The sequence below is a fragment of the Carica papaya genome, chromosome 3 (genome assembly GCF_054855325.1).
Source record: "Carica papaya isolate Zhongbai chromosome 3, ASM5485532v1, whole genome shotgun sequence".
Lineage (NCBI taxonomy): Eukaryota > Viridiplantae > Streptophyta > Magnoliopsida > Brassicales > Caricaceae > Carica > Carica papaya.
In genome coordinates this window covers 16752326-16763462 of record NC_142311.1, presented here as the reverse complement: position 1 = coordinate 16763462, position 11137 = coordinate 16752326, and positions in this window count along the sequence as shown.

The following is an 11137-nucleotide window of genomic DNA, read 5'->3' as shown; positions in this document are numbered from 1 at the left end:
ATTTTGTGAATCTAAGATATGCTTGCCTTTTTGGATGCACGTTGCTTGTTTAAGTATTCATGTTTGAATGGGTAACGAAAACTAAGGAAAAAAATAGGAAAGGGGTGTGAATAGATAAATGGATAAGATGACAGCCTCACTAGATATTCTGAGAGATGGTGGACGGACTGTGTCCATAAGGAACCCAACCGGGATCGTTGTCTCATACTGGATGGAGTATGCGAACTTCAATGTTTTGGCGCTCATACCGGATGGGGTATGGGGACAACCCACTTCACCTTCATGTCGGACGGAGTATTGAGGTATATTGTTTGGCGCGCTCATACCGGACAGGGTATGGGGACGGCCCTGCAAATTAAGTTTGTTAAAGGAATGGTTCACGCGTAGCGGGGACCCCTATGGATCCCCATGGATATTAGTAGGCTAATAAAAAGGGGGCAACTGTTGTTTGATGATTGAAATATAAAAGTATGACATGTGCTATGCTACAGATTATGTATGAATTCATAATATCTATGATCTTATTATTTCCATGGGTCATTTTTATAAATCTCACAGAGGTAATTGGACAGTAAATGGTTTGATTATTGATAAATAAATTTGTTTAAAATTTGTGCTCCATTGGTTGTTTTTGGTTTTCTACCAACTTTTACTTCTGTAACAGTGACATAGTGTGATGTCCTTACTAGGGTAGTGTAGCTCATTCCTTAGTTAACCATTTCAGATCAGATGGATTTAGTTCCCGAGTCCGATCCACAAGAAGACGGCGAGTAGATGTCTAGATGTCTTATAGTTTTCTTTATAGTCTTTCATTTCTAGTATTTCCTTTAGAGGACTTATTCTTTGATATTGATAGTACGTTTAAGTTATTGTGTAAGGGATATTAATCAGAACATTTTATTTCACTTTCGCATTCAGATTTTTTTTTATATATTGCCTTTTGAATTTTCAGGGTCGTTACAATATAAACTTCCTTTAAGAGCATCACACTTTTCTTCATCTTTTAAAATACCTCATTTCTATATAATTTTTTAAATCTTTTTATTGACTTTAATATTATGGTTCACTAAAAGTTTGGCTTCAATTTCTCTACAAATCTTGTAACACCCAAATTATTATTTTTTTTTATTTTTGTATTTGAATTTTAGTTTAGTTTTTTTTTATATTTAATTTATAAGATTTAATTTAATTTAATTTAATTTAATAAAAATAATAATAATGATAAAATAGGGTAAAATTATTTTTTAAATTTAATTGAAATTAATTTTGGGAAAAAGTGGTGAAAATTTAGATTCTGGAGGTATTTTTGAAAAGAAAATTGGAAACCGAGCGTTAAAACGCAATTGGAAAAGTTGTGCCACGTCAGCAGCCACATCAGCAACCCGATCAGCAGCCCCGGCCAACCAGGACACGCCGCGTGGCAAGGAAACACTGACACGGGACGGGCCACGTGGGCGATCCGCGTGCGCGCAATCAGACGTCCTAGATCCGTTCCCACGCGCACGGACAGCCAAGATAAAAGGTGCACACGGATAGCCCAGATTTCACGCGTACGGACGGCCCAGATTCAATCTGGCACGGACAGCCCAGATTGCATCGCGATGGACGGTCCAGATTTAATCCCAAATAATACGCGATCAGACGGTCCATATTTAATCTTGATGGACGATTGAGATTAAAAGGCGAAGGGTATAAATAACCCCACCCACACCTGACCTAGCCACAAGTGCCTCACCAGAGAAGAAGAACCAGACGCCATAGGAGGCCGCCGCCGCCACCCGCCGCCGCACCGAAGAATTTTTCGATCGCCAATCGAGGTAAATTTTCTCATCCTGGCTCGTTTTTCGATGTTGAATCTGCCTATGGTGAAACTGGAGCCAAACCACCGGCCAATCGGCCGGAAAACCTCGCCGAAGTCCGGCGGCGCTGCCGCGACTTCCCTCTGTTTTTGCCTTCGATGAGGCCCTTCCCGATCTCCGTTCGATGCAAATTTTATACCACTCTGATCACCGTTTTTTTCTCTACAGGTTGATCGGAGCCAAACATTAAAATACGACTCACGCCGGAGGAACCGCCGCACCCGAGAGCACCGCTGCTGGTAAGTCTCAGTTTTTTGTGATTTTTTGGCCCACCGAGGGCCCTAGGGTTGTTTTATCGCATGAACCAATTCAAGTTTGGCCGAATTCGGCCAAAAACGACCAACCCAAGGCGGATCGCCGCTGCAGGCGGCGGCACCGTCGACGGAGCACGGCGGAACCGCCGTGCCGAAATTTTGATATTGGTCGAAAGGGGCCCTAGGTCTGATTTGGGATTTTTTGGGACACGTGCAGGTACCAGTAATGCGTTTCAGTTTTTCGGAAAAAATTCAGAGAAATTAGGGACAGCCCGTAGACGCACTATAGAGCCAATTTCAGACCCCGAAACAAGTGAGGATCTCTCACCCTACCCCCTATGGATCCCCATAGATACTAGTAGGCTGGTAAAAGAGGAAATTTATTGTCTGATTATTGAAGTGCAAAAGTAGGACATGTATTCTGTTACAAAAAGTATATGATTTTATAATGATTATCATGTTATTGTTTTCATGGATTATTTTCATGAATCTCACCGAGATAAGTGGATAGTAAAGGTTTTTATGTTAATAAATGAGTTTGTTATAAATTATGCTCCATTGGTTGTTTCTGTTTTCTACCAACTTTTACTCCTGTGGTAGTGAGATAGTGTGATGTCTTTACTGGGCTAGTGTAGCTCATTTCTTACTTAACCATTTCATATCAGGAAGACGTAGTTCCCGAGCCCGTTCCGCAGGAAGACAGCAAGTTAGATGCCTAAGGACCTTATAGCTCTATTTATAGTTTTTATTTCGAGTATCTCTTTTAATTAGCTTATTCTTTAATGTTTTGAGTATGTTTTTGGTTATTGTGTAAGGGATATTAATCAAAACTTTTATTACGCTTCCGCATTTAAGATTTTTAATACAAACATCTTCATTTAAATTTCGGGGCTGTTACAGTTGGTATCAGAGCCGCGTTCCTCGGACCCATCCCTTACACAATAATACTTAGAGAAATACTCACTGATAAGTCATTACTTAACCATTCCTTATGAAATGCAGGTGCAAAGAAATGAGGAGAGGAAGCCCCCACTAAACCAAGCGACCCGGGATAATTCACTTCGGGAGGATGTAGACAGATTATTTGAGATGATGGAAATGTTCATAGCTGCCCAGCAAGGGCGAGAGGAGAGAAGGGAGTTACCCGACCCTCCTCCACTACCGCAGGTTGAGCCTCCGCTATAGCAAGCTGATCTTGAGCCACCCCGGCACGAGCCTACTCCTCCACAGTACCACCCGGCACCACTGCCGCAGTACAACCCGGTGCCCCAGCCACGATACTACCCGGAACCACCACAGTACAGTCCAGTGCCCCCATCATGTCAGCAGGTGCCACCACAGGACCCCCCAGTCTATCCCCAGCCGGGCCCAGTCCCTCTTCCACGGGACCCCGCTCCTTCCTTGATCGACCTAGGCTACATAGAGAGGTACAGGAGACTGAACCCATCCACCTTTGCAGGGGGATCCTCTTTTGAAGAGGCCCAGTACTGGCTGGCGGAGACTGAGAGAGCTTTCAAGACCTTGGGAGTAGTTCCTGAGTAGAGAGCTGCCCTTGCTTCCTACATGTTGGTAGAGGAAGCAGGACGTTGGTGGGAGCTCAAGCAGACTACCCTGCCTACACCAGTCACTTGGGAGCAGTTCTTAGCGGCCTTCCATGCAGAGTATCTCCCTGAGCACATCCGACACCTAAAGGAAATGGAGTTTGTTCAACTGGTCTAGGAAAACATGACAGTATCAAAATATGCTCGTAAGTTCCTAGAGCTAGACCGATACTCCCCGGAGACATTGATGGATGAGGGCCGAAAGGCCAGGAGATTCCAGTGGGGTCTCCGCCTGGAGATCAGGCAACACTTTTTGGTACTGGAGCTCAAGACATATTCAGCAGTCCTAGCAAAGGCACAGATCGTGGAAAGGAGCTTCAACACCCGTCTTCAGCCATGAGGGAGTTCCCGACCCTCAGCTCCGTTCTGCAGGCCAGCACCTACTGCGCCTGCCCAACCAAATAAGAGGCCCAAACCAGCCATCCAGGCCCCTCCCCAGGCTCCAGCGGCAGCACGTGGGAAGATCTGTCACCACTGCGGCAGAGATCATGGGGACCGACCATGCTACCGCCTCAACAACACCTGTCGCATATGTGGCAGTGCCCAGCATTATGCAAGAGAATGCCCGAGGAACCAGAATCAAGGAAGGCCTCCTATCCAGGGCAGAGCTTACAACCTTACCCAGCAGGATGCCGACGCCGACCCGGATGTGGTACAGGGTATGTATATTATCTGTGACCATATTGCTCATGTTTTATTTGACATTGGTACATCGCACTCTTTTGTTTCACATATTTTTGCTTACAAAATTAATGTATCACCTAATAAACTTGATTCATTGTTGTTTGTGTCTACTGTTGGGGATGAAACAATACTAGGGGAAGTTATCTACAGGGCTTGTGCTGTGGAGATAGCAAATAGGAAACTGAGTGTAGACCTGATAGGGTTAGACACGAGGGATTTTGATGTAATCTTAGGAATGGATTGACTGGCGGCGTATCACGCCACCATAGATTGCTTTAACAAGAAGGTTGTATTTAATCCTCCTAACGAGGAGCCATTTACAAATTAATAAAATCATTTAGTACTTATTCCTTGATGGCGAGTTTTCTTAACTTCTAGTGCCTTAATCTTGCTATTTTCTCTAATTAGGCAAGCCCAAGAAGGAAATTTGTATCCAAGAGATTCTGGTAGTCCGAGACTTCCCAGATGTGTTTCCGGACGAACTGCCTGGTCTGCCAGTGGACAGGGAAGTCGAGTTCACTATAGACCTATGGCCAGGTACCCAGCCCATTTCGGTTGCTCCTTACTGCATAAGCATCATTGAGATGGAAGAGTTGAGGAAACAGATCACTGAATTGTAAGACAGTGGTTTTATTAGACACAGTGTGTCCCCTTGGGGTGCCGGAGTCACTTTTGTAAGGAAGGGAGATGAAACGTTGAGACTGTGCATTGATTATAGAGGATTGAACAAGGTTACAATCAAGAACAAGTATCCCCTTTCCCAGATTGATGACCTCTTCGACCAGTTGTAGGATACACAGGTCTTCTCTAAAATAGACCTGCGATCAGGTTACCATCAGGTGAAGATAAGAACAGAAGACATCCCAAGACGGCCTTCCGAACCAGGTACGGACACTATGAGTTCTTAGTCATGTCATTTGGGCTAACCATTATCCCGACAATCTTTATGGATATGATGAACAGGGTCTTCAGAGAGTTCTTAGATCAGTTCGTTATCGTGTTCATTGATGACATCTTAGTCTACCCAAAAAGCAAAGAAGAACATGCTCACCATCTTGCCCAAGTTTTGCAGGTTCTCAGAAACAAGAAGTTGTATGCAAAGTTGAGTAAGTGTGGATTCTGGCTTGAGCAGACCGCCTTCCTAGGACATATCATATTGAAGGAAGGGGTATCAGTGAATCCCAAAAAGGTTGAAGCGGTATTTGGCTCGGAGAAGCTGACATCAGTTAAGGAAATCTGCAGCTTCCTAGGAATGGCAGGTTATTACCGCAGGTTCGTTGAAGGATTCTCTAATCTAGCAGCTCCTCTAACCCGACTCACAAAGAAGAATGCCAAGTTTGAGTGGAGTGATGATTGCGAAAGAAGTTTTTCAGAATTAAAGAAGCGGCTGACTACTGCACTCGTGCTGGCTTTACCGAGTCGATCAGGAGGATATACAGTTTATAGTGATGCCTCCTATCTAGGCCTAGGTTGTGTTCTGATGCAGCATAGAAAGGTTATAGCATATGGGTCTAGACAGTTAAAGAATCATGAGAAGAACTATCCCACCCATGACTTAGAGCTTGCCGCAATCATACATGCCTTGAAAACTTAGCGCCATTATTTGTACGGAGAGACCTTTCAGATCTATACCGATCATAAGAGCTTGAAACACATATTCACTCAGAAGGATCTCAACATGCATCAGAGAATGTGGATGAAACTCCTTAAGGACTATGATTGTGATATCTTATACCATCCGAGTAAGGGCAACATGGTAGCAGATGCTCTCAGCAGAAAAAGTGCAGGTATCTTAGCCCATTTGATGGTTTCAGAATGCAGGCCAATTAGGGCCACGCAATAGGTTCGACTTCAGAATCTGAAGAGAGTCACATGTTTGGGCCGACTGACAGTCCAGCCCGAGTTGATCCAGAGAATAAGGGAAGCCCAGTCAGTTAACCCCGCCCTGGTAGCCCGTAAGAAGGATGCAGAACAGAGAGTGAGCTCAGAATTCCAAATCTCTGCCGATGGATTACTTCGTTTCTAAAACAGGGTGTGTGTCCCTAATGACAGTGATTAAAAAGAGACATCATGACAGAGTCCCATAGCTCGAAGTTTGCCATGTATCCAGGAAGCACTAAAATGTACCAAAGCATGCGACCCCGGTTTTGGTGGAATGGGATGAAGAAAGACATAGTCGACTTTGTATCTAAATGCTTGGTATGTTGGTAGGTCAAGGCAGAGCATCAACACCCAAGTGGGTTACTTCAGCCTTTACTGATCCCAGAGTGGAAGTGGGAACATATCACCATGGACTTCGTATCGGGGCTACCCAAGGCACGTGCAGGACATGATGCCATATGGGTAATTGTTGACCGACTTACTAAGTCTTCCCATTTCCTAGCCATCAAGATGACCGATTCTTTGGACAAGTTGGCAAGGATGTATATCCAGGAGATAGTCAGATTGCATGGAGTTCTAGTGACAGTAGTATCCGACAGGGATCCCAGGTTCACTTCTCGGTTTTGGAGTAGCTTTCAGCAAGCTATGGGAACAAAGTTGTCTCTTAGTATTGCCTTCCATCCCCAGACTGATGGACAATCAGAAATGACACTTCGTACACTTGAGAATATGCTCCGAGCTTGTGTACTAGACTCTGGGGGCCATTGGGACGACCATCTACCCCTGATAGAGTTTACCTACTATAACAGAAACCAAGCAAGCATCGGCATGGCTCCATATGAGGCGTTATATGGGCGCCCGTGCAGATCACCGGTTTGTTGGGAAGAAGTGGGCAATAGAAGATTGTTCAGCCCGAAATTGGTAGAGGAGACCACGTCCAAAATAATTAAAATCAGAAAGAATATTCAGACAGCTCAAAGTAGGCAAAAGAGTTATGCAAATACCCGGAGGAGGGACCTAGCGTTTGAGAAAGGCGACCGGGTGTTTCTTAAGGTCACTCCATTCAAGGAAATTAGTAGGTTCGGCAGGAGGGGAAAATTAAGCCCCCAATTTATTGGATCTTTTGAAATCTTGGACAAGATTGGTAAGTACAACAGACTAGTACTGCCTCCAAAGCTCTCCAGAGTCCACAATGTGTTCCACGTATCCATGCTATGTAAGTACAACCCTGACCCCTCTCATGTTTTGGCTCATGAACCGCTTCCACTCCAAGAGGACTTGTCTTATGAAGAAGTACCAGTCGGTATCACAGACCGAAAGAGCATGATACTCCGTAACCGTGAAATATCATTTGTAAAGGTTGTGTGGCAGAACCACACACCCAGGGAGGCTACCTGGGAGCTAGAATCAGATTTTAGAGCCCAGTATCCCCATTTGTTCGACCAAGAGTAAAAGACAAATTTAGGAGACCAAATTTCTTTAAAGGGGGGAGAGTTGTAACACCCAAATTATTATTTTTTTATTTTTATTTTTGTATTTGAATTTTAGTTTAGTTTTTTTATATATTTAATTTATAAGATTTAATTTAATTTAATTTAATAAAAAATAAAAATAATAATAATGATAAAATAGGGTGAAATTATTTTTTGGATTTAATTGAAATTGATTTTGAAAAAAATGGATGAAAATTTGGATCCTGGATGTGTTTTTGAAAAGAAAATCGGAAATCGGGGGTCAAAATACAATTTAAAAATGTTGTGCCACGTCAGTAGCCCTGGCCAACCAGGACACGCCGCGTGGCAAGAAAACGCTGACACGGGACGGGCCATGTGGGTGATCTGCGTTCGCGCGATCGGACGGCCCAGATCCGTTCTCGCGTGCACGGACAACCCAGATCAAATGTGCGCACGAACGGCCCAGATTTCACGCGTACGGACGGCCCAGATTCAATCAGGCACGGATGGCCCAGATCACATCGCAATGGACGGCCCAGATTTAATCCTAAATAAATCGCGATTGGATGGTGCAGATTTAATCTTGATGGACGGTTGAGATTAAAAGGTGAAGGGTATAAATAACCCCACCCACACCTAACCACAAAACCCTAGCCGCCAGTGCTTCGCCAGAGAAGAAGAACCAGACGCTGGAGGAGCTGGCCCCAGCCACCCGCCGCCGCACCAGAGAATTTTCCAACCGCCAATCGAGGTAAATTTTCTCCCCTTGGATCGTTTTTCGATGTTGAATCTGCCTATGGCCAAATCGGAGCCAAACCACCGGCCAATCGGCCAGAAAACCCCGTCGAAGTCCAGCAGCGCTACCGCGACTTCCCTCTATTCTTGCCTCTGATGAAGCCCTTCCCGGTCTCTGTTCGATGCAAATTTTATACCACTGTGATCATCGTTCTTTTCTCTACAGGTTGATCGCAGCCAAACATCAAAACGCGACTCATGTCGGAGGAGCCGCCGCACCCGAGAGTACCACCGTCGGTAAGTCTTAGTTTTTTGTGATTTTTTGGCCCACCGAGGGCCCTAGGGTTGTTTTATCGCAGGGACCAATGCAAGTTTGGTCGAATTCGACCGAAAACAGCCAACCCGAGGCGGATCGCCGCTGTAGGCGGCGGCACCGACGATGGAGCACGGTGGAGCCGCCGTGCCGGAATTCAGATATTGGCCGAAAGGGGCCCTAGGTCTGATTTGGAATTTTTGGGACACGTGTAGGTACCGGTAGTGCGTTTCAGTTTTTCGAGAAAAAATTCAGGAAAATTTGGGACAGCCCGTAGGCGCACTGTAGAGACGATTTCAGACCCCGAAACAAATAAAGATCTCTCACCCTACCTCCTATCACGACATTAAAGCTTAATAAATAATTAAACGATATTTTATGACTTTATAGATGTATAATTGATTGAGGTTGCCAATGGAGCCCGAATCTGATACATTGTTGGTCAGTCGTTGTTTGATCTATTTTTTAGTATTAAATGCAGTATGATATTTAATGTAATTATTTTGTGATCTTGTAAGCATGAATCATGGTTTCTTTTATTATGGTTTGTATTATGGTGAACCCGATACTGTGTTGTCTTGTTTGGTGTCAATTACTAGTTTACATGTTGTGTGTGATTGAATGATTGAGACCAAGGAAAAGGGTAAAAAAGTTATGTAAATTGATAAATGGATAATGTGGACAGTCTGACTAGATATCTTGGGAGATGGTGGATGGACCAGGTTCGTAGGGAACCCTACCGGGAATGTGGTCTCTCATACCGGACGGGGTATGGAGACCTTATGTGTTTTGGCGTCCATACCGAACGGGGTGTGAAGACGGCCCGTTTCACCCTCATACCGGACGGGGTATTGAGGTTTATGGTTTTGGCGCCCATACCAGACGGGGTATGGGGACGACCCTGAAATCAGGTTATTAATGTTAATAGTTCACGTGTAGAGGGGACTCCCTATGGATCTCCATGGATACTAGTAGGCTGGTAAAAGAGGAAATTTATTGTCTGATTATTGAAGTGCAAAAGTAGGACATGTGTTCTGTTACAAAGTGTATATGATTTTATAATGATTATCATGTTATTGTTTTCATAAGTTATTTTTATGAATCTCACCGAGGTAAGTGGACAGTAAATATTTTTATGTTAATAAATGAGTTTGTTATAAATTATGCTCCATTGGTTGTTTTTGTTTTCTACCAACCTTTACCCCTGTGGCAGTGAGATAGTTTGATGTCTTTACTGGGGTAGTGTAGCTCATTCCTTACTTAACCATTTCAGATCAGGAAGACGTGGTTCCCGAGCCCGTTTCGCAGGAAGACGGTGAGTTAGACGTCTAAGGACCTTATAGCTCTATTTATAGTTTTTATTTCGAGTATCTATTTTAATTAGTTTATTCTTTCATGTTTTGAGTACATTTTTTGTTATTGTGTAAGGGATGTTAATCAAAATTTTAATTACGCTTCCGCATTTAAGATTTTTAATACATACATCTTCATTTAAATTCCGGGGCCGTTACAAATCTCCTCCATATGAGTATTTTTTAAGTATTATATCATATGATTAATTTTCTCTCTTTGATGAGGAGTCTAATTGTCGTAGAAGTTCTTATCATTATCACTATTGATTTTCTGTAATATATACAAAAAGTAAAAAACATATTAATAAACTATTTTTATAAGTTAATTAACTAATAATTAATTCATATAAAATAGATATTATAATAAATTAATAAACTAATAATTAAATTATTCAAATATGATACAATTAATTAATTAATAATTAATACATTCAAAGTGACAAATATAATAAATTAATTAAATAATAATTAATTTATTAATATATGATAAATTAATTAACTAGTAATTAATTTATATAACAAGAACCTTTTTATTATGTTGTTTAGAGGATAAAATCATTATTTTTGTTTATTATGTTGTTTAGAGGATAAAATCATTATTTTTATACATTATTTTATACAAATTTGGCATACTAGAGTGATTATTTGGCATGTTTAGATATTATTTGGGATTTGTCTGCGCAAGTTCAAATCATGACATCCACCATAGTTTTGCTTTTGACTATACTTTTTGTTTTTGACTTTACTTCGAATAATTATTTAAAATCTATCTAGTTCAGCTAGTAGAGCGTGAGGTTCTTCACTTTGTGGTAGCGGGTTTAAGCTCCACGGTGGTTATTTATCTCTATGTTTAATTTTAAACAAAAAAATAAAATAGTATAAAAATACCAAATGTCTTCATCTTCAACATCTGTACCAGAAAAAAAATGTAAAATCTCCATTGATATAACCTTTTTGCTTTAAACATGATGGACCGTAAAAATGCATAACTCTCTTATTTTTTG